The sequence below is a fragment of the Phascolarctos cinereus genome, unplaced genomic scaffold (assembly GCF_003287225.1).
Source record: "Phascolarctos cinereus isolate Bilbo 61053 unplaced genomic scaffold, phaCin_HiC Scaffold_5;HRSCAF=322, whole genome shotgun sequence".
Taxonomy (NCBI): domain Eukaryota; kingdom Metazoa; phylum Chordata; class Mammalia; order Diprotodontia; family Phascolarctidae; genus Phascolarctos; species Phascolarctos cinereus.
The window spans coordinates 139,717,243-139,741,634 of NW_027555958.1; the positions used below are offsets into that span (position 1 = coordinate 139,717,243).

The window sequence follows — 24,392 nt, forward strand, 5'->3', positions numbered from 1 at the left end:
TACATATATAATATATAGCTATTCCTAAATATATATGCAGATACAGATATGTCTGTGCATATTTTAGCATTGCAATAACAGGGAAATACAAACCCAGAATATACATACATATAAGTATACAATAAACTCATAATATATACATAATTGTATATGTGTAAATATATATTTATGTGTACTAATATATATACATAAGTTTATATGTATATGTTTTATATACAAATGTGTGTTTATATTTATGTATATTATATACATACATATACAAGTGCATAATATATATTCTGGGTGTGTATATATACATATATATGTATGTATATGTATAAATGCTCTCCTTCCTTGTTGTTATAATGCTAAAACAAATGAACAGACTTTATGTAGTCTGTCTATGATTTGTGAGTAACTATCTCCTCTCAAATGTCCTCACACTGTCATCTGACACAGGATTTCCTTTCTGAAAGAAATCAACAAAATCAAATTTTGCCAGTCTTCAAAAGATAATATTATCATCCCTGGGCATTATTTTTTATTTTTTAGTAAATGCTTTATTGATATATTTTTATATCACTGTTATTTCCTAATGACCCTACCCATACAATAAAACCATTTTTTATAACAAATAAAACAAATAAACACATTGGCTATGACTGATATTATAAGTGTCACATAGTTCATATATTCTTTTATATGTTCAGGCTGTTTCCCCCAATAGAATGTAAGCTCTTTGAGGACAAGAACTATTTCATTTTTGTCTTTGTGTGCTCCAAGTCTAGCACAATGCCTGGAACAAAAAGGTACTTTAAAGTAGCTTATTGATTGTTGACTGATTCTGTACCTGTTTTTTCACTTCTCTGATGAGAATAAGGAACATGCTTCAACAGAAGTCCTCTGAAGTCATGACTGGTTACAACAGTGATCAGAGTTTTGATGTCTCTGAGGGTTGCTTTCTTTTATACTGTCATGATTCTGATAAATTGAACAATTTATCAGGAGAACAAAGTTCTCCTGACTTTGCTTACTTTTTGCTGCATCAGTTCATACACATCTGCCCTAGTTTCCCTGAATTCTTCTTATTCATCATTGCTTAAGGCAGAATAATCTTCCATTACACCCAGATGACCATAAGTTGTCCAGGTATTCTCCAAGCATTATTCTCATCATGACTTGAATGAAGTCATCATGTATATTCATTAAATTTTAATATGACAAAGTTGACAAGAATAACAAATATGATTTGTGACACAATCAGTACCAGGAAAGACTTTAAAATTCTGTCATAGACACTAAAGTGACTACAATCACAATTAATGTCTAAATTTTAAGTTTTCGAATTGGATTCAAAAAAATTAGCTACGCAAATTCCAAGTTAGTGGAGATGAGATGAGACAGCAATGTATGTGGGGAAAGTAGAGGTTTTAATACTAGAGGTTTAATATGAGTCAGTAGTGTAATGTCATAGCAAAAAGAAAAAAGAAAGAAAAAGAAAAAATAAGGAAAGCTAATGGGATCTTAGGCTGTATTAACAGAAGAATAATATCCAGAATGACTTACTAAGTTCTGTTGTACTCTCTCTTTTTTGTAAAAGAATAATGAGGAAATTTATTAAGGTATTTGAATGATAAAATAAGTCTGGGCATGGATTCTGTAGACAATGGGGAATCATGTAGATTGGAAAAATGGTTTGGAGTGAAGGAAATTAAGGTAATAAATTTTTTAATTGCCTAATTGAGCACAAAAATAGAATAGAGACTATCTAACCATGCAATTAAGAAAACTTGAGAATCAAAAGGTAGTATTGCTCACAGATACTTTTATTTAAATGCAATTTTTCAAGGATGGCAAGTTTTAGATATTACTGAAGGTAGCAACATCCATGAATTCCTCTAGCACATCTGCCCCGACTTTGTCATCTTTGACTACACTGTGCTTGAAGTTTTCTTCATGCCGCTTTCCACTAGAACTAGTTTAGAAAATCCCCAGGCCTGAATGCTTCTGATACATTCCTCCAATTTTGCCATACATAACTGTTTCATTATTCTCTGATTTTATGTCCAGTAATGGCAAAGATTTCACAACAGTTGAAGGGTTTGGTTTTTTTTCTTTGTTTTATACTGAGCAAGGCATATTTCTCTTAGTTTCTTTGCTTCTTCTCTTTCCTCCTCCTCCTCCTCAAATCCCAAGATCAATATCATCTTTGCTATATGTAGCTCCACTTCCTGGGGTACCTCATACAGCAGCAGGCCCATACTTGTTGAAAGCTTTGTTTATTCCTGGCAAGCTTGACTTTTGCTTCTTGTAAGACTTAACATGGTTATATTAACAGAGAACATGGTACAAAATGGTAGGTAGTGGGTCTGAGACTGATTCAAATATTGCAATGTTAGGCTCTGATGGTACATAACCTTCTATATAGCTCTTGTCCACCAGAAAGTTGTTGAGGTTCTCAATACCAGCAAGTGTCTCCAAAATCCATGGTGTCCACAGGTGTGATTGGAGTAGGGGAAGAAAGAAGGAGAGCAGATCACTCTGTAATCATACCGTGGAGGTGTCCTGTTCTAGGCACGATGAATGAATGATAGGAAAGTAATCAGAATGATGAGTGTATTTGAAGCCATGCCTTACAATTGTGAGTTGAAGGACCTGGAACATATAGTTAGAATATTTAGGAGAGGTGATAATTGTTCTTCAAATGTTTAAATTCTTTTCATTTAGAGGAAAAATTAGATCTATTCTGCCTTGACCTTGATGATGGAACTCATAGAAGTAAAAAGATGACTCAACATAAGAAAAAATTTTTAACAATTAGAGCTGTCCAGAAATGGAATGAGATGCCACTAGGGGTAGTGAGTTTTCTATTATTAGAAATCTTCAAGGGGCAGCTAGGTGGTGCAGTGGATAGAGCACCAGCCCTGACATCAGGAGGACCTGAGTTCAAATCCAGCCTCAGATCAAACACTTGACACTTACTAGCTGTATGACCCTGGGCAAATCACTTAACCCCAATTGCCTAAAATTTTTTTTTTTAATCTTCAAGTAGAGGCTGTATAACCACTCATCAGGAATACTGTAAACAGTTTTCATATTTTAATGGTTTTTTCAGATGAGAAAGCTGAAGGAAAAAGAAGTTAGGTGACTTACCCAACCTTTAATGGTTGGACAACATAACACGAGATCTCTTACAACTCTGGAATTCTTTGGTTCTATGATTTTATGGAAAGGCAATGTAATATAGTGGATAAAAAGCTGGAGTCAGAGTCAGGAAAACCTGGGTTGAAGTCTCACCTCTGACATATACTGATTGTGTGACCCTGGGCAAGTCAAGTGATTTCTCACTGTTCTAGATAATTTTCTAAGTCAGTAAGTTGAAGAACAGTTGCCAATCTGCATTGGTACAAGGAGTTCCTTCACCCTGAATTCACAGATGTATACAACAATGAAAATGTTATAACTACTGCTAATCCAGAAGTTTCTGCAAACTATAAAGCCCTTTTCATCTAAGTATCTAAAGGACTTCTACTATTCATCACTTACACATGGTTAGTTTTTGACAGTGAGTGAAGTACTGATGGCAATTAATTCAAATATACATACATACAAATGCAATTTTTAAAGTTTTTTAAAAATTTTATTGATACTTTTTGTCTTTATTTCCTCATTTCCAGATAAATCTCTGCCTCCTTAATCCAGCAAGTTATCTCTTTAGGAAATATTTCAAAGGAAAGAGGAGAAACCAACCAACATAGCAATAGTCTAGTAGGATAGAAAGATAGATAGATAGATAGATAGTTAGATAGATAGATAGATAGACAGAGAGATAGACAGTCAGATAGACAGACAAACAGATACTTAGATAGAAAGATTTAGAAATGGAGTCAAGAAAACTTGAGTTTCAGTCCCACCTCAGATATTTTTAACTATGTGTCCCTGGGTAAGTCACCTAACCTCTGTGTCATTCAGGTTTCTCATCTATAAAATTGGGATAATAAAAGCACCTACCTCCCAAATTGTTTGTAAGGATAAAATGAGATATTTGTAAAATATTTTGCAAATCTTAAAGCACTACATAAATGCTATCTTTATTATTATTATTAATGTTTGAATGAAGAGACAGACAGATAGATGGATAGATAGCTAAAGCATTTATTAAACATTTACCATGTGTCAAGCATTGTGCTAAGTGCTGGGGATAAAAAACAAAAACAAAAACAAAAAAACAGTCCTTGTTCTCAAAAAGCTTACATTTTATTAGAGGAAGACAAAATCTAAAAGGGAAATAGAAAGGGCAGGAAGAGCAAAGAGAGATTACCTGCCCAAAGCCAAAGCACCTGGTATGAAGGTGGAGCAGACTAGGGAGTAAGTAAGTAAAGTAAGTAGCATGGCTGGGGCTCTTCAAGATATGGTAGCATATTTTACATTCCTCACCTATAACCTCCCACCTCTGCAAAGAGAAGAGGGAAATGTATCAATTGTTATTGGGAATCTAGCTTGGTAAAACCTGTTCAGTTTAACTGATCAGTCTTTTTTTCTTCTTGCTATTTGTGTGTTCTACTCATCATGCATAATATTTTCCTCATTTTTGTTGACTTCACTTTTCATCAGTTTATATAAGTCTTCCTATGCTTCTCTGAATCCTTCAAATTCATTATCTCATAATGATGTGGCAACAGTGCATTGTATTTATGTTCCATAATTTATGAGAACCTAGTCTGATCTACCAAACTCATAAGTGGACTTGCCCTGTTGTGCAGCCCACCCTAGAAAATCTTAAATAACTCATTCTCATCTTGGCAGAGCCACAGTTCCTTTGTAATTGCTGATGAAATGATGTTTTTATACTACCCCAGTTCTCAGGGACTGGGGACAGTCCTTTACTATATTGAAATGTGTTTCATTTATGATCCTTAAATTAGAATACATATAACAGACAACTTATTTAAACTCTAAAACTATAAAGAAAATTTTATTTGTTAAGGTCTAGAATTTTTAAAAACTATATACATACATAAACATGGTTCCCTTCAAAACTTAGCTGAAGCACCTCTTTCTCTATGAAGCCTTTCCTAATCCTCCCAGCAACCAGTGCTGTACCTCCCAAAGTGTCCTTGTGTTAGTTTTGTGGATAATGTTTAGATACCTATAAATACAAACTCCTTAAGAGCATAAACTATTCATTTTGTCTTCTTACCCACTGGGTAGGCACTTAATAAATGCTTATTGATTAATATGCAAAGTGCCAGCCTTGAAGTCAGGAGGGCTTGGATTCAAGCCCAGCTTTGATATGTCCTTCCTATAGGACAATGATGGAGACACAACCTCTCCATGCTCCAAGGTAACTCTCTAATATTCAGGTACAAATCAGTTGCTGATCTGCAACTGTGGACAAGTGTTTCCCTACTGTGAATTCCAAAAAACTAATTTTTTTCTGAATTTATTTTTATTTTTTCTAGGCAATTGGTATAAAGTGACTTGCCCAGGGTCACACAGCTAGTTAGTGTCATGTGTTATGTATCTGAGTCCGGATTTGGACTCAGGTTCTCCTGACTCCAAAGCTGGAGCTGTATCCACTGTACCACCTAGCTGCCCCCAAAACATTAATGAAATCATAGGTCTAGACCAGGAGTGAGGAACCTGAGGTTTTGAGGCCACATGTGGCCTTCTAGATTCTTCAGTGTGGCCTTTTGCCTGAATCCAAATTTTACAGAACTGTTCACATGTGGCCTTAAGGCTGTAGGTTCCCCACCCCTGGTCTAGACCCAAAAGAAAAAAAGCTTCTATTGACTAAGTTAGCTGGTATCACTTTGTGCTGTAATTGTGTGGTGGTGGGGGGAGGATGGTTGGGGTTTTTGTTTGTTTATTTAAACACTGGAGATAGCCATTGCATCAAAAGTGAAGGGGAGTAAAAAAAGAATGACTAGTACTAAAAAGCTTCAAATATAACTAAAGACATGGCATAAAATGAAATACTTTGAGCTCTTATAACTCCTATAGAGCCGGATTGCATTTTACACACTTCTCTTTTAATGGCTCAGGCCTATACTTCCTAACGTCACATGGAGACTCATAACCTTCAGGAGAGAGCATGAATCAGCTGGCTGCATTGCAAAGAGCATACCGAATACCATCAAAAATATCCTAACTGGAACTGTAAATTTCTGAAGTACAAACAGCTCATCTGTTAGCGGGCTTGAATCATGCTGTCGGGGAAGTAAGTACATTTGAGGGAGAACTTCTACCTGTTGTAGGTTAGCATTTTTTTCAGGCCTGAGTGAATAGCAGGGTCACATTACAGAAAATATGAACTGGCTTTTTATCAGTACACATTGCCCAGGTAAATCCTTGGGCAATGTCACTCATAGATCCACAGACTATTAGAAAATTAGAGGTTAATAGGACCATTTAATCCAGCTTCCTCATTTTATAGATGAAAAAACTAAGACCCAAAAGGGGAAGTGTTTAGACATTCATGTACTCCTCTGCCACCCACCCCCCAGTCTACCTATGACAAACAGGGTTGACTAAGAACTGACTGAAATCTCCTTCCAAGGCCAATGAATTGCCTGGGGCTGACCAGACCAAGTCACTTCCAGGTTCAGGTTATTTTGCAGGTCTCCCAAACTCCTCCTTCCTGGGATTCCCAAGCTTTCTTTATGGATTTCAGCTTGTCATGCAAAACAACTTACCTTGTGACACTGTGAGATGCCTAACCTCTCCCACCTGAAGTCTAATCATTCTCTCTGCCTTAGTACCCTATATAAACCCTGTTCCCAGCCCCCTCCTTGGGTATCCCAGCACTTATTATGTGGTACCCCAAATTTCAACTCTCTTGCCCTGATTAAAGACCTCAATTTTGTTGTGTTTACTGTTTTCATTTAAATTCAGGTTGATGCTATCCAACCTGATGCAACGAGAAGGATGAAGGATTTGGGGTCAGATTAGCTGGATTTGAATCCTAGCTAATTAATCCATTCGCTACCTATGTGATCTTGGGCAAGTCCCTTTCCTTCTTTTGACCTCAGTTTCCTTATTTGTAAAATTAAGGTTAGACTAGACAGAATTTAAGGTCCCTTCCTGCTCTGCATCTGTCATCAAAAGATTTCTAATTCATCTTAGCTCCCATTGTTCCCAATATATACTCACTGACCTATACACATTGGCTCAATAGCTCTGGAGCACCCAGTGTTCACTCTCACTTCCGACTTTCCCCTTGTAGTTAGTTCCCCAACAATTCCTTTTACCTTCATTTGTGCCTGTTCAAATCCTATTACCAGTCACTATATTGTGAATTCACATAGAAGCTTTCTTCAGAAGCCCTCAGTTTCTATCATTTTTATTGGTCATAATAGAGGTAGAGTATAAGTTCCTTATGAGTAGATGTTGGTTTCATTTTTTTCTTATACAAAGTTATTTAACTGTTTAAGACTCTCCTCAGTGGTGGAGATTAATTACTTAGTGCTCCAGGCCTGAAGAAGTTGTGGAGTTATTGAGTGTTTAAGATAATAGGTATCTTGGTCTTCTGGCTTCCAACCTAGAGAAAGAAAATATGCAGTTCCAGGTTCTCTTAGGAAGAAGGTCTCTTGAAGAGAGAGAAGGACTGGCACAAAGCCAACATGTAAAGGAGACTGCACCTCAGTTATGTTTTTATCCCCAGCTTACCATATGAGAGTCTTCAAGGAATTTCCTCTAGAAATAAATCTGAAACATATGTCTTCTCTCTGGAAGCTGGAAGCCAAAAGACCAATAAGCTTTCCTCTCCTGAGCTCTCCCAAGGTAGTTATTGCCTTTTACACAGGCCAAGAGCATTAAACAATCATTGTCCACCAACAAGAGTTTTATGCAAGTGTCTTTGCCTTACTCTCCTGGTTCTGAGGGGGTTGGAATCTGGACCCCAGAAAGGAAAAACCCTGGACTTTCCCACATGGCCAAATCTCTGGCTTTGGCCTGAGGCTATAATCCCATCAACTGGCCTTTCATTGTGGCTACAACCAATCTCCCAATTCTGTTACCCTTAACCTAGCCTAGCCCTCCATTGTCTTACCTCTCTATGGTCCCTGGCCCCTTCCCACCCTTAATCCTAGTTAGGCTCCATTCTCTTTTGGCCAAGTGGTCCAGGTCCCTGGCATTCTATTACTTCACAGTCCCTGCAGACTATTTGGCCACTCCTAAATCTCTCCCACAGCCTTTCTATATATAGAGTCCATTTTGTCTCCATTAAGGTGCTCAGATTCTTATAATCTAGCCAATAACTCACAGGTGCTCAGACTCCTTAAGAGTCTGGCTAATATGGTGGATCTTTAATAAACCTTGTCTTTGGCTGAAAGAAGGCTTGGGTGGAATTCTTTCCAGCAGAACTCATATGTTGTGAAACTCCTATACCTCAACAGTTCTATTCAATACCTCCAGTGTTTGGCACAGTGACCACTGTGTTTTATACAAGGCATGCTCAATAAATACTTGTTCATTGAGTGATTGGTTATGTACTCTATGACCTAAACGCAAAATCTCAGCCCCTTGGAATTCAGATGACATAGAATAAATTTGTTATGTATGACCTGAAATTCCCATTTATGGAATTTTGATCAGGTTTGATAAGGTTTAGTGGCAGCCCAGTGTAGAACCTGGACTTGGAATCAGAAGACTTGGTTCTGTTAATTCTGTCATGACCAAACATAAGTAATTTTGCTTCTATGATCTTTAGTTTCTGCATCTATAAAACAAGGATTAAAAACCTTTTTCACAATTCTAGGGTGAAAAAAACACTTTGCATAACTTAAAGCACTATATAAATATAAGTTTTTAGGATTTCAGAATGTGCTTTGCAATCTAAGTTCCAGGATGAACAGCTTACTCAAAAGACAACTTATTCCTTCTTCCTCTCATGCCTTAAGTCTTTCCAGAAGTCAGTTGATCTTTAATCCTTAAATCTGGCAGGAGCAGACCTAGACAAAATAAATCTATTGTAGATTAAGAATTCTCACATTTGAGGTATTTTTCAAAGGAAGAATTCCAAGCTATCAGTGGCCACATGAAAAAAAAATGCTCCAAATCACTAATAATTAGAAAAATGCAAATTAAAGTAACTCTGAAGATCTACTTTTCACCCATTAAATTGGTAACACTGACAAAAAAAAAAAGGAAAATGACAAATGTTAAGTGGACTGCAAGACAATAAGCACACTAATCCACCATTGATGGCTCTATGAATTGGTCCCAACCAATCTGGAACTATGCCCACAAACTCAATAAACTGTATAACCTTTAACTCATCTATAACACTATTAAGCCTATATCCAAAGGCACCAAGGGACCCATCCGTACAAAAATATTTATAACTGCTCTTTTTTGTGGTAGCAAAGACCTTGACTTTAAAAGGGTGACAATCAATTGGAAACTGGCTAAACAAATTATGGTAGAGGAATATTATAAAATATTGTGCTGTAAGAAATGACAAAGGAGACAGTTTCAGAGCAACCTGGGAAGATTTGTACAAACTCACGCAAAACAAAATGAGCAGAACCTGGAAGAACAGTTTTACAATAATAACATTAAAAAGACCTTTGAAAGACTGAAGAGCTGTGATCAATACAATGCCTAAACAGAGGACCAGTGATGAAGCATACCACCCACCTCCTGACTGAGAGGTGATAGACTCAAGGTTTGCAATCAGTCATATGTTTTTGAACATGACCAATGAAGGAATTTGTTTTGCTTGACTATATATATTTATTATGAGGGCTCAACATTTGTTGTTGGGCTTTTTTTTTTCAGTTGGGGAAAGGGAAGAAGGGAAGAAAATAAATGCATATTAATTTAAAAAAACAAAATATAAATTCTAAAACAAGAAAAAGAATTCTTACATTGAAAGAGCAGTGGTGAGGGGTAAGGGAAAATGTAAGGGCTGTGTTTGAGTCAGCAGTCATCTAGTGGAAAGAAGGAAGTCCCTCTGGGGGCAACAGCTACTTTAGTGGTGATGGGGAGAGGGCAAAGTCCAAGTAAAACGTTAAGCTAAAGGTCTGTCTTAGAATTTGCCATGTGAGAAGTGGGGTTTGAAGAGTAGAAGACCAGGGAAATCCAAGGAAAAGGAGTTAGGAAAATGATGCCTAGGTCAGTGAGTCAGGAGAAGCAACCAGTTAACTGTCAGTCATAGAATTTTTAAAAAGATAAATGAGAGGAAGAAAGCAGAGTCAAGAAGAAATAGAATTCTAATCTTCATTCCTCCAGTTCTAGCTTATCTTTGGACCAAATTTTACAGTTTTCACATGTTGATCTCTGGTGTATTCATTAACAAACATAAAGTACTTGCTATGTGCAAAAGATAGTGCTAAGTCTGGGGTGTGGGAGTATAAATATAATTAAGACCTAAGCCCTGTCCTTACAGAGTTTCCAATTCAACAATGTATAAAGTGAAAAGCAGTAGGGGGAAAAGAGTTGATTCATAAAATAGTGCTTTAAATTTCAATTCAATAATTATAGAATTCAATCTACCTGAGGATCATAGAGACTGTGACTTGCCCATAGTGAAACAGCTAATCTCAGAGTGTCAGAGCCAAGATTTGAATCCAGGTCTTCTGACTCACTGCTCCAATAGGAGGCACTGTATAAGCTGCTTTACACACAACTCCAGCATATTTTTCCTGCAGCATTAACTCTTTTTCTTTGCAAATCCCATTCCTGAGAACTGATCACAATACTTTCAGTGTATATAGCAATTTTCTTCTAAGGAACTCAATTTAGTCTCATTTGCTTAACTGTAATATAATTGTCTCTTGTTATACAGTCTATGATCCAATATGCAGATCTGCCCTATCATAGAACTGATAGGACAGAGAAGAAAATTTGCACATAGTATTTGGAGTTCTCATTTATAAAATTTTCCAATGGGTTTGAGGGAGTAGACAGAGACATATTGGGTCAAAGGGCAGCACAGTCTAAAACCATGCTCTCCAACTGCAACAATATACCCTTTCAATAAGCACCCTTTCTACTGCTCTGTCCTCCAGGGAATCCTCAATGGTGCGTTAGAGTGGGAAGAATGCCAGATTTGGGGACAGAGGCTTTTGCAAAGCTCTCTGGGCCTCAGTTTCCTCATTTGAAAAATGAAAGAGTTGGGCTACATGATTCCTAAGGTTCTTTCTAGCTCCACATCCTATGTTCCAATGTATCTCTTTTATCTAGACAACATTAGAACTCCTCAGATTCCTTGTTTACCGGTCTCAGCATCAGCCAAAGCATCTTTTCTCTTCCATAAAATCTGTACGGCCTTCTCCATTATGGAATAATCCACATGCTTTCCTTCCTCTAGTCTCACACGTCAGGGCTGTATGTGACATTAATCAGAGTTCTTCTCTTCTTTATTATGCCCATTTAAAACTTTATAACACAGTTAGAGTTAGTGTTACACATCTGGTAGTCAAGCCAGTTCCAACTGCCAGGAGAACTACATTGGAACTGATTGGCTTCTGTACAATTTCTTTCCCCCTGCCATTATGTTACAACAATACATTGGGTTTGGGAGTGGGGAGGTTGTTTGGTTTCCTTATTTGTCTTTTTCTTGTTATGAAAACAGAGAGTTCAGGTGTTCCTTTACATGAGGTTAAAGAAGGAAGTAGCTTAGAACGAAAAAGGAGAGAACAGAAAGGCTGGAAAAGGAAAGAAAGGTGGGGAAGGAAATAAGCATTTATATAGCGCCAACTATGTGCTGGGCACTATGCCAGGCCCTTTTATTTTTTTTAAACAAACATCTCAGTTGATCCTCGCAACAACCCCGGGAATTAGGTACTGCTGTTATCCCCATGTTACAGTTGAGGAAACTGAAGCAGACAGAGGCTAAGTGACTTGCCCAGAATTCCACAGCTAGTAAGTGTCTGAGGCCAGATTTGAACTCAGATCTTCCAGACTACCAGGCAAGTACTCTATCCTCTACACCACTGAACTGCCTAAGGAAAGGGAAAGGACAGATATGGCATCTGGTAGTGGGAGTATGGGAGAGTACCTCTAGCTTGGCTGAGTGAGGAAAGCAGCTAGCCTGTATCTTCTTTCTCCACTCCTGAGAATATAGACTGAACATGACCAGGATTTGGAAGAAAGAAGCAAAACAATATTACATGTCATTCTGGCTCAGGAGATCCGCTGTCTGGGATTCTATGAGCACAAACCCTATGTAACTACATATTTAACAAATGCCTTAGGACCAATTTTTCCATTCTTCTTTTTCAGGACTAGTCTGGCTACAATGTCACTGGCTCCTACTTCTGCTCTGTATAAATGGCCCTTGTCTCCCATTTTGAATGTTGTGAAATTATAAAGAACAAACGTGGCTCCAAAGAAAAGATATGAAAATACATCCTTACCCCATCCCACTGTAGAAGTGGAAGATTCATAAGTGTGGTATATTATATATATTTTCAGACTTTTTTTTAATGTGTTAATCAGTTTTGCTGATTTTTTTTCTTTAAAAATATTATTTTTTATGTAGGATGACTTGCTGTAAGGGTGCAGGGGGAAGAATACTGATGGAAATTTTGGTGATGTAAAAAAAAGAGGGGAGATATCAAAAAAAAAAAATTTATAAAGAAAAGACCTAGAGATGAGAAATGGAAAGTTATGTGTGAGGAAGAGAGAAGGTCAATTTGGCTGGATTGCTGAGTGCAAAAAAGTACCATCCAGCGAGGCCAGAAAGACAGGTAGGAGCCAGGATGCAAAGGGCCTAAAAGCTGAAGAGAGGAGTTTATATATAATCATAGAAGCAATGAGAAGCCACTGTTCCAGGGGCCATTCTGGCTGCTTGGTTTGGTGAACAGCATGCTGGAGCTGAAGGCAGAAAGACTTGGATTCATATTCTTCCTCAAAATCTTACCAGTTGAGTGACCCTGGGTAAATCACTTACCACCTCTAAACTACAATTTTCTTATCTCTAAAATGTTGAACACTATGAAATACAAAGTCCCTACCAGTTCTAAATTCAATCCTATGATTCTTGAAAGGCAGTGTAAAGTAATGGAAAGAGGACTGCATTTAGAGACAAAAGACCTGTGCTCTGGTCACCCTCACCAATACTACCCTCACTATTTCTTAACAATATGACCTTAGGCAAACCACTTAACCTATCTGAGTTTCAGTTGTTTCTCTTCTGAAATGAGAGTGACAATATTTTAACCACCTGAAAATTGTATGAATAGAAATTTCAATTAAAGAGACAATTAGAATAGACCATCTTTTAAGAAAACTTCCACCTCTAAGAGTTATAGTTTCTAGGAACAAACACAATCTGAATAGGAGGAATGGCATGAGGGATTTGTAGTACCAGCCCTACAATTTCTGAATATTTTAGTTCTTTGACCTCTTAGCTGCCTGAGGCCAACACAGAGTAGAGTATGGGGAGGGAATCAAGTTATCTCACATGTAGAGACATGCGCTCTCATCCAACAACATGGTATCATGAAAAGACTGATTTCTCAAAAGTTACCAATAAACTTTTTTTTTAAATCAACAGACAATTGTTCAACATCTACTTGTGTAAGGCATTATCCTAGGTGCTGAGAATACAGAGACAAAAACAAAGCAGTCCTTGCCTTCAAGGAGCTTACAATCTTCTAGGAATTCAATGTATAACGAGACAAGTAAACATAAAATGATTTGAGAAGAGATAAAGAACTCACAACATGTGGAATGGAAAGGCTCCATATTAGAAATAGCACCTGAACTGAGCCTTGAAAGATGCAGTGAATTTTAGGAGGAAAGGTGGAGAAAGACTGTCCCCACTCAGCTCCATCCTATACAGCACTGACAAAATGATTTTCCTGAAGTGAAAATCTAACTATGTCAATCCCCAATTCAATAAACTCCAGTGGCTCCCCATTGCTTACGTTATATATAAATTCCATTTTATAACTTTTAAAGGCCTTCACAACCTGACCCCAAATTATCTTTCTAGTCTCATTGGGTGATTTTTCCTGTACTCAACAATCCAGCTGTCTCTCTATTCCTCACACACAACTCTCCATGTCCCATCTCTCTGCCTTTTCTTTTAATTACCAAAACTTCCCCCAATATCCTTCCCCCTGTACCCTTATAGGGAGCCATTCACATAAAAAGTTATATTTTAATGAAAAAAAAAACAGCAAAACTGATCCCATCAAAACCCATCAAAAAAAAAGTCTGAAAATAGGTGCAATATAAAATATTTATGGACTTTCCATTCTTGCAGTGGGTTGGGGTGGGGATGTCTCTTCATATCTTTTCTTTGGAGTCATGTTTTTACTTTATAATTTCTTTTTTTTTCCTTTAGTTTTTGGTGTTTATTTATTTCCACTTAGTAGATTTCTTTTTCTAATTACTTGTAAAAATAGCTTTCAAAATTCATTTTTATAAGATTTTGAGTTCCAAATTATTCTCCTTCTCTCCCTCCTCTCCCCCTCCCCAACACATTGAGCAATCTGATATAGGCTACACATTGTACTTTATAGTTTCACAACATACTTTTTAAAAACTTTTTTAAAATTTTATTTTAGCTTTCAGCATTTACTTCCACAAGATTTTGAGTTACAAATTTTCTACCCATCTTGCCCCTGCCCCAAGATGGTATGCATTCTGAATACCCCTTCCTCTAATCTGCCCTCCCTTCTATCTCTCTTTTCTTATCCCCTTCCCCTTGTATTTTCCTGTAGGGCAAGATAGATTTCTATACCCCATTTCCTGTATTTCTTATTTCCCAGTTGCATGTGAAAACAATTTTTTTAACAAGTGTTTTTAAAACTTTGGGTCCCAAATTTTCTCCTTTCCTCCCTCCCAACCTACCCCCAATGAAAAGGCAAGCAGCTCAATACAGTAGTTATGCAAAACACTTCCATAGAGTCGTGTTGTGACAAACTGTATTTCCCTTAATCCCATCCCACCCCCCTCATTTGTTCTGTTCTTTCTTTTGACCCTGTCCCTCCTCAGAAGTGTTTGCTTCTGATTACCCTCACCCCCAATCTGCCCTCCCCTCTATCATCCCACTGTTTTCTTGTCCCCTTCCCCCCCTATTTTCCTATAGGGTAAGATAGATTTCCATACCCAATTGAGTGTGTATGTTATTCCTTCCTTAAGCCAAATACAATGAGAATAAGATTCACTCATTCCCTCTCACCTTCCCCCATTTCCCCTCCACTGTAAGAGCCTTTTCTTGTCTATTTTATGTGAGATAATTTACTCCATTCTACCACTCCCTTTCTCTTTCTCTCAGTATAATCCTCTCTCACCCCTTAATTTTATTCTCCAGATATCACCCCTTCATCTTCAACTCACCCTGTACCCTCTATCTGTCTATCTATCTATCTATCTATCTATCTATCTATCTATCTATCTATATACATATGTGTGTGTGTGTGTGTGTGTGTGTATATATATATATATATATATATATATATATATATATATATATATGTATATATGTGCATACATCTAATTTTTTCCCTCCAACTACTCTAATACTGACAAAGGTCTTGTGAGTTACAAATATCATTCTTTCCATGCAGGAACATAAACAGTTCAACCTTAATAAATCTCTTAAGATTTCTCTTTCCCGTTTACTGTATCATGTTCCACTTGAGTCTTGTATTTGAAAGTCAAATTTTTTATTCAGCTCTGGTCTTTTCATCAAGAATGCTTGAAAGTCCTCCATTTCACTAAATATCGATTTTTTCCCCTGAAGGATTACACTCAGTTTTGCTGGGTAGATGATTCTTGGTTGTAATCCTATCTCCTTTGCCCTCCAGAATATGATATCCCATGCCCTGTGGTCCTTTAATGTAGAAGCTGCTAAATCTTGTGTTATTCTGATTGTGTTTCCACAATATTTGAATTGTTTCTTTCTGGCTGCTTGCAATATTTTCTCCTTGACCTGGGAACTCTGGAATTTGGCTACACTATTCCTAGGAGTTTTCCTTTGGGGACCTCTTTCAGGAGGAGATCTGTGGATTCTTTCAATTTCTATTTTGCCCTCTGGTTCTAAAATATCAGGGCAGTTTTCCTCGATAATTTCTTGAAAGATGATGTCTAGGATCTTTTTTTGATCATGGCTTTCAGATATTTCACATTGTTTTCTATTCTTTCATTCTTTTGGATTTGGTTTACAGTGTCTTGATGTCTCATAAAGTCACTAACTTCCATTTGCTCTATTCTAATTTTTAAGGAAGTGTTTTCTTCAGTAAGCCTTTGGATTTCCTTTTCTGTTTGGCCAGTTTTGCTTTTTAAGACATTCTTCTCTTCATTGGCTTTGTGGATGTCTTTTCCCATTTGGGTTAGGCTATATTTTTAAGGTGTTATTTTCTTCAGTATTTTGGGGGGGGGGTCTCCTTTAGCAAGCTGTTGACTTGTTTTTCATGATTTTCTTGCATCACTCATTTCTCTTCCCAGTTTTTCCTCTACTTCTCTTACTTACTTCTCAAAATGCTTTTTTGAGCTCTTCCATAGCCTGGAACTGATTCATATTTTTCTTGGAGCCTTTGGATGTAGGAGCTTTGACTTTGTTTTCTTCTGGTTATATGTTTTTATCTTCTTTGTTACCAAAAAAAGATTCTATCGTCTGACTTTTTTTGGGCCCTTGTTTGCTCACAATCCTAGCCAATTACTTGAGTTTTAAACTCTTTGTCAAAGTAAGGGTCTCAGGGGCAGCTAGATGGTGCAGTGGATAGAGCACCAGTCCTGGATTCAGGAGGATCTGGCCTCAGACACATAACACTTACTAGCTGTGTGACCCTGGGCAAGTCACTTAACCCCATTGCCTAGCCAAAACAAATAAATAAATAAATAAAGTAGGGGTCTGCTTCCAGTGTGGAGAATGTATTGTCCCAAGCTTCATGGGTTTTGTGTAGCTGTTTTCAGAGATACTTCTAGGGACCTGTAAATTTTCAAGGTGGTATGATAAGGGGTGAAGTGTTTCCTCCTTTCCTTGCCTGTGGTCTGTATGTCACCACAAGCACTCTTTTCTGCCTTGGAACTATGAGGAGGATTTTCTCTGCACCCTCACTGAAAGCTCCACCATGCCAGTACTCCTCTTCACCTCAGGACCACCACCCAGAACTGTGACCCATATCTAAGCTTGGGCAAAGCAAGAGAAACCTGAATCAGCAGGAAGATCCCCACAATCCCCCTCTGATCAGCCCAATTCCCCCTCACTGTATGGGCGGGAAGCTCAAAAGGCAGTTGCCACCCCAGGGCTGCACTTGGGCACTGGGGCTGAGAACAAGCTTCTCTCTCTCACCACAGTCATAGACTTTTCCGACTGACCTTCTAAGTTGTCTTTAGTGTTCATGGGTTGAGAAGTCTGTAAACCACCATAGCTGCCCATGATTCAGCCCTTTGAGGCCTGCTCCAGGTTTGCGGAGGCCTGGTTTGCCTGGGTACCCATGCCAAACAGCGCTTCTCTCCCTTCTCCGGCACAATATACCTTTCTGATCAACCATCCAGATTGTCTTGGGCTGGAAATTTGTTTTACCATGTCTTTTTGTGGGTTCTGCTGCTTTGGAATATGTTTACAGCCATTTTTTTACAGGTATTTGGAGGGGTTTGGGGGAGAGCTCAAACAAGTCACTGCTTTTACTCTACCATCTTGGCTCCCCACAACATACTTTTGTGACTTTTTTTTGGTGATGCTCCATTTAATCAATCAACCCCACTATGTACGAGGCACTTTATTAAGCACTGGGAATAGAAAAACAGGCAAAAGACATTCACTGTCTTCAAGGAGCTTACAATCAAGTGGGAGAAACAACATGCAAACAAATATATACAAAGCAAGCTATATACAAGATAAATAGAAAATAATTAACAGAGGGAAGGAACTGGAATTGAGAGGGATTGGGAAAAGGTTTCTATAGAAGGTGGGATTTTAGTTGGAACTTAAAGGAAGCCAGGGAAGTCAGTAGGCAGAATTGAGGAGGGAGAGCATTCCAGGAATGGGAGGTAGCCAGAGAAATTACCTGGAGCTGAGAGATGGAGTGAATGTTAGCAGAGCAGCCAGGAGGCCAGGATCACTGGATGGAGAAGTACACAGCAGGGAATAAGGTATAATAAGACTGGAAAGGTAGGAGGGGTTTAGGTTATGAAAGGCTTTAAATGTCAAACAGAGCATTTTGTATTTATTCCTGGAGGCAGTAGGGAACAACTGGATGTTATTGAATAGGGGAATGACGTGGCCAGATGTATACTTTTGGAAAATCACTTTGGTGATGAATGGAGGACAGATTGGGATGAAGAGACCTGAAGCAAGCAGAGAAACCAGCAGACAATGGCAAAAGGTGATGAGGGCCTATACAGAGTCCAGAGGAAAGAAGAAGGTATATATAAAAGTTTTTGCAGAGGTAAAAACTACAGGCCTCAGGAACACATTGGATATGAGGGTAAAAGATATGGAGGAGTCAAGGATAACTCCTGAGTTGAGTGCCTGAAGGGCTGGGAGGATGGTGTTGCCTTCTACAGCAATAGAGAAGACAGAAGGGGGGGGGGGTTAGAAAGAAAGATGATGCATTCTGTTTTGGACACATTAGGTTTAAGATGTCTGCTGGACATCCAGTTTGAGATGTCTGACAGAGAGTTGGAGATGCAAGGTAGAATATCATCAGAGAGATTGGGCAGGATAGGTAGATTTGATAATCATGAACATAGAGATGGTCTATGGGAGATAATGAGAGTGTAGAGAGAAAAGAGAAAGGGGACAAGGACGGAATCCTGAGGAACACCTACAATTAGAGGACATAATCTGGATAAGGATCCAACAAAGAAGATAGAGGTAGAACCAGGAGAGATTGATGTCTTAATGCCTAAAGAGAAGTATCAAGGAGAAGAGGGTGATCAACAGTGTCAAAGGCTGAAGAGAGGGTCAAGAATGAGGGTAGAGAAAAGACCATTGGATTTGGCATCTAATAGATCATTAGTAATGTGACAATTAAAAAGTTTGAAAGACATAGTTTCTGGGTAATTTAATCATTTTGTTAATAAGGCCAGTAGGTAATTAATAAAATGATGGTCATTTGGCCATCTCTCTTAGACAAAAGACCCTAATGATGGTGGGGTTACAGTTTATGTACCCATCAAAGAGGAGGTGTTCCTGAAGGATGCCTAATCACCTCTGATTGGTTAATCAAATGGGAGGTGAGCAATCTTGGGGTATGTGACTTAGGTCACTGAAATCTTGGTCAAATTATAGGAAGAATCAACCATTCCCCAGGCTGGTCTGAGCAAATACAATTAGCAGGAACACACCATTAGCCTAAACTTAGAATTTGTTTTACTGTCTGATTAGATCTTGGTCTGGGTAAATCTTTAAGAGAGTTTTCCCACATTGGTTAGTTTCTGAATGAGGAAGTAGAAAAGGGGGGAAACTGTGGTCCTAATATAATAATTAGTTATTAAATATAAGAGAAATATTCATTTCTCACAGTATTTTGGAAAGAGCAGTTTTTGTAGAAGAAGGTCAAAAAGCCAGATGGTAAGAGGTTAAGCATTCTCAAAGCCATACTTATTCAATCAGGTAATATTAGGTGCCCTAGGCTTTATTGAGAGCCACAAAAACCACAGAATCTTTGAGGTAGAAAGAACCTTAGATATCATCTAGTTCAACTTTCCTACCCAGTTTCAGGAATTCTCCATGCAACATCAATGACAGATGGTCATCTGGCCTCTTTAATCCCCCCAGCTGGAGGTGTTCTTTCCTTCCTCAAATTCCTCAAAATACATTGTCTGGACATCTTTGTGCTTTTGTGTTATATTTATTTGCGTAACTAGTATATCCTACAGAATCGTCTTTAAATTCCTTGAGGCTAAAATGACATCATTGTTTTTCTTGCAACCCTAGGGAGAAGCTCAAAGCATTGGACACAGTAGGTACTTGACAGTGGCTGCCAAATGGAATTAAACTCACAACTACATAGAATATTGACCAATGTTCTTGGACAGTTCCAGTCGTTATAAAGTTTTCCTCATATTAGCCTGAAATATACCTTTCTCTTTCCTTTTTCTTTAAGCTATTGGAACCTCTGACCCATAAGCCAAGCCAGCGCTGCACTTAATATCATCTTGGTTGTAGTTTTGTTTTTGTTTTTTCAAATCACGCAACCACCTGTTATCCCTTCCTCTTCCTCATCTTCTCCCCACCCATTGGCCCTTCCATACTCTTTCTCCTTCATCTTTCCCCTAAATCCCAAAACTCCCTATACCTTAAGATCAAAGCATATAATTCATTTCTGCCATATTGGCACTCTAAAGCAGAATAGTTTTGCCTCAGTGGTTTGCTAAGCTACTAGTAGGAGGAACAGACATTCTGCTGATTGTGGGAGGGAAGTTCCTGGTAAGTGGCATTAGGACAGCAGCCCAGGGTGAGGAAAGACCCTTAAGTGCACTGACAATGTAGCAGCAAGCCAGCCAGGTGAGTCCTGTCCTAGTCATGCAACACTTACATGCCTAGTTACCTGAATAGGATTATTTTTCTTTTTTTAAATAATATTTTTAAATAAACTTTCTTTTTTTAAAATAAGAAACTGTGAACTTCTGTTATGTAAGTTTTTAAAGAAATGTATATATTAATTTTAAGAAGGTGGTAACAAAATTGCCACGTCCTTTTCTGTATTTCTTTTATCTTCTGTGAATTCTTAAAATGTTTTATTGACCATTTTTATTTACATCCATCACTACCTACTAACTCATCACCCTTGGCCACTGAGTAGAAATCCTTCCTTATAACAAAAATATAAAGCTAAGCAAAACAAATAAACATATTAGCGATGTCTGAGAATGTATTTCTAATTCTATACATTACCTCTCTGTTAAAAAGTTAGGGAGTTATGCTTCATTATTAGGTGGTGATGATAAAGTGGTGATTGGTCACCGCTTTGGTCTTGAGTTCTGAGTTCTCTCAAAGTTATTTCTGGGTGGCTTTTCCGAGGAGACCTGGACTCTTTAATATTTTTAAATGGTGCTGGCAGGAAATTTTAGAGTAGAAGAAATGATTGTCCATCATCCAGAGTATCAGTAATAGCCACAACCTTCTTGCTCCCACAACTGCCCTAATTGTGATAACAGTGACTTTGTAGGAGGGTGGACTAAGTGAATTAAGCTTCAAAGGGTTCAGGTTACTATGCAAGGACCATAAGAGCTCCCCAAGCTATGTGAGGTTAGCCTATTCCTTAGCCCTTCAGACAGATGCAGCTAGACATAGTGATTACAACGAAGCTAAAAGCCTAAGCCTAAATGGAGCATCTGTCTTCTGTCATCAACTCCTGGCACTGATGATGTAGAGGGAAATCCAGAGTATATTAAATTATTAACAAAAATAATTTTTAAAACTCCATCATTATATCAATAGATACTAAAAAATCTTTTGACAAAATTCAACACTGGTTAAAAATACTAAAAAGAAAAAAATGGGCTTTTCTTTATAACAGCAAATAGTATTTACCCAAAACCACACAGCACAACTTCAAAATGAAGGCTAAAAAAGTTCAATGCTTTCATAAAAATTATAAAATTAAATTTCCTGGAAAATAAGCAACCAGTAATCATTAATGTGAAGATATTTCTATGGATGGGCTCCCACTGGTAAGAAATAAATGCGTGGGAATGTCTAAATATATAAATGCAGCTCACCAGTGGCATGGAGAGTTATATTCTGGGACCTAACCCACCTTTGCAAGAAAGTAGGAAGAAGGCTTTGCCAGCACCAGCAGACTAATTAGGGGTGGGAGGTAGAGAAGAAGAAACATGGTATACAATCTTTGAGATTGTAGTAAGCACCACTAAGCCTAAACCCCAAGGAGATCAAACAAAGAAGAAAGAACCCAGAGGCACAAAAATATTTATAGTGGTTCTTTTTGTTAAAGAAAAAAATCCATTTGGGAGGTATTATAAAGGTAGTACCCTTCAATTAGGAATGCCTGAACAAATTATGTTATATTAATATGATGAAATATTATTGTAGTGCAAGAAATGGTGAAAGGAATGGTTTCAGAGAAACCTGGGAAGACTTGGCAGATTTGTATGAGTGAAGTGAATAAAACCTCAATATCTATTTATACAATAACACCATAAAGAAAAACAACTTTGAAAAACTTAAAAACTCTGATCAATTTAATAACCAAACACAATTCCAGAAAACCAGTGATGAAGCATGCTACCCACTTCCTCACAGAGAAGTGGAAAGCTCAATGCACAGAATGAGACATACATTTTTGGACACAGCCAAGTAGGAATTAGTTTTGCTCAACTACATGTGTGTGTGTATGTGTGTGTGTGTGTGTGTGTGTTTCGTTACAAAGGTTTTGTTTTTCTTTTTTTTTCTTTTTTTGAGTGAAGAACTGAGGGGAAATAAGGTTATGGGGTAGAGTTGTTCCCCCCAAAAAAAGAGGATCACTAGAGTACCTTTTTTTTTTAAGCAATTGGGGTTAAGTGACTTGCCCAGGGTCACACAGCTAGTAAGTGTCAAGTGATTGGTCTGAGGCTGGATTTGAACTCAGGTCCTCCTGAATCCAGGGCTGGTGCTGTATCCACTGCACCACCTAGCTGCCGCCATGTCTATGTATTTTAAAAGATACTGCATGTCTATGTATCTTAAAAGATACTCTAGGGGGCAGCTAGGTGGTACAATGGATAGAGAACCAGCCCTGAAGTCAGGAGGCCCTGAGTTCAAATCCTGCCTCAGACCAAACACTTGATACTAGCTGTGTGACCCTGCCAAGTCACTTAACTCCATTGCTTAGCCCAAAAAAAACCAACAACAACAACAAAAAATGCATAGACATGGGGACAGCTAGGTAGCACAGTAGATTAAGCACCAGCCTTGGAGTTGGGAAGACCTGAATCAAATCCAGCCTCAGATACATGACACTCACTAGTTGTGTGACTCTGGGCAAGTCACTTAACCCCAAATGCCCTACCATAAAAAATAAATAAAATACAATGCATAGACATCGACAGAAGGAGACTAGAACAAGTAGGAAAGCTTTGAATGTCGTATTTTGAATTTATGTAGTACAACAGATCTACAAGGCAGCCATAGTGTCTCTTAAAACTAGGTAAAATAAAAGATTGATGAATTTAGAGTCATGGGGCTTCAGGTCACATCTTAGCTTTACTATTTACTACCTGTGTGGTTTTAGGCAGGTCATTTAAATTCTCTGGACCTCAGTTTCCTCATTGGTGAAATAGAGAGGGGGATTACATTAGATGGATGTGTAATGTCCTTTTTAATTCTAAATTATGATTTTTTTATCTTAGTATACATTTAAAATCTCCCAAAGAATCCTCTCAGATCATTTCATGAAATTTTTTTATATTTTCCTAAAATCTAGAATGTATATCTGACTGTGTCCAGTGCTTCCTTCCGCAGCTACTATTAATCCAAAAATAACACAATTTCTCTCAAGGTTCCACTAAGCTTCTATTTCAACAACCAGTTCTTCCTTATTTATCAGAATGATGTCTAGATTGGAGTAACAGTAATCTCTCTCCTCCAATCCTTGCTTCCTCTACCATCTGGGAAATGTAATTGTCAGCAAGGGAAGTTAAGACTTTATTGGATGCTCTGTTTTTGGCAGAATGGGAATTCCAGCAGATACCCATCAAGTTGAAGAAGCATTGCAACATTCAGGCATACTTTGAAGATATCAAATATAATATTTATAATCTCCTTATGTAGTACCAATTCTTCTTGGCACTATTCATAATGCAGTCACTTGCAAGCACATTTTTCCTTCTAATATTTCAACAGGATTGACTTGCTGAACTCTGTGCCAGCATTTCACCTACCACACCATCTATAAACGCTTTTTTAAAAAATGCTTTGCATTAATGCAACCATTGCTCTTATATCACCTCAGCATACTTAAATAGCTGTTGTGGTGGTGTTTTAGCCACATTCCCTGAAACCATTCTACTTTCATGAAATTCTCTTTTTTTACTTCTTGGTAAGTGGGGACAGATCAGCATACCTTTTCCTCTGCTCAGTGTCATTTCTGAGTGTGCCCTGTGGCAATGCAAAGCACCAACCAAAATCAGCTTCCTCCAAATCATTCCCTACTTGTACTGTTCTGGTTGTCAGACCAAAGCAATCCCACCCTAGGGACCTTTTTCTTGTTCCCCTTCAGCATAATAATAGCTCATTCCCCTCCTCCTGTACTTCCAACATGCTTAAGTAATCCCCTCTAAAGGAAGAGAGAGAATATTACACACACACACACACACACACACACACACACACACACACACACACACTGGAAGAAGACTGGTATTGAAGAACAGATTCTCTTATCAGAATGCAACTTGGGAATCACTACACAATTTCCAAATCTATCCACTTAACCCACTCTCTCCTATTCAATTCTAGGCTTTTTTTATTCCCCACGTGCAGTGCCTTTCCAAGGTGCTCATAC

At 38.0% G+C, this 24,392-nt stretch overlaps 1 pseudogene; it reads right to left on the minus strand.

Moving 5' to 3' along the window:
• Window positions 1-1,839: 1,839 nt before the first annotated feature.
• The window catches only part of LOC110197618 (elongation factor 1-beta pseudogene), a 54,497-nt pseudogene continuing 31,944 nt past the window's right edge, over window positions 1,840-24,392 (minus strand).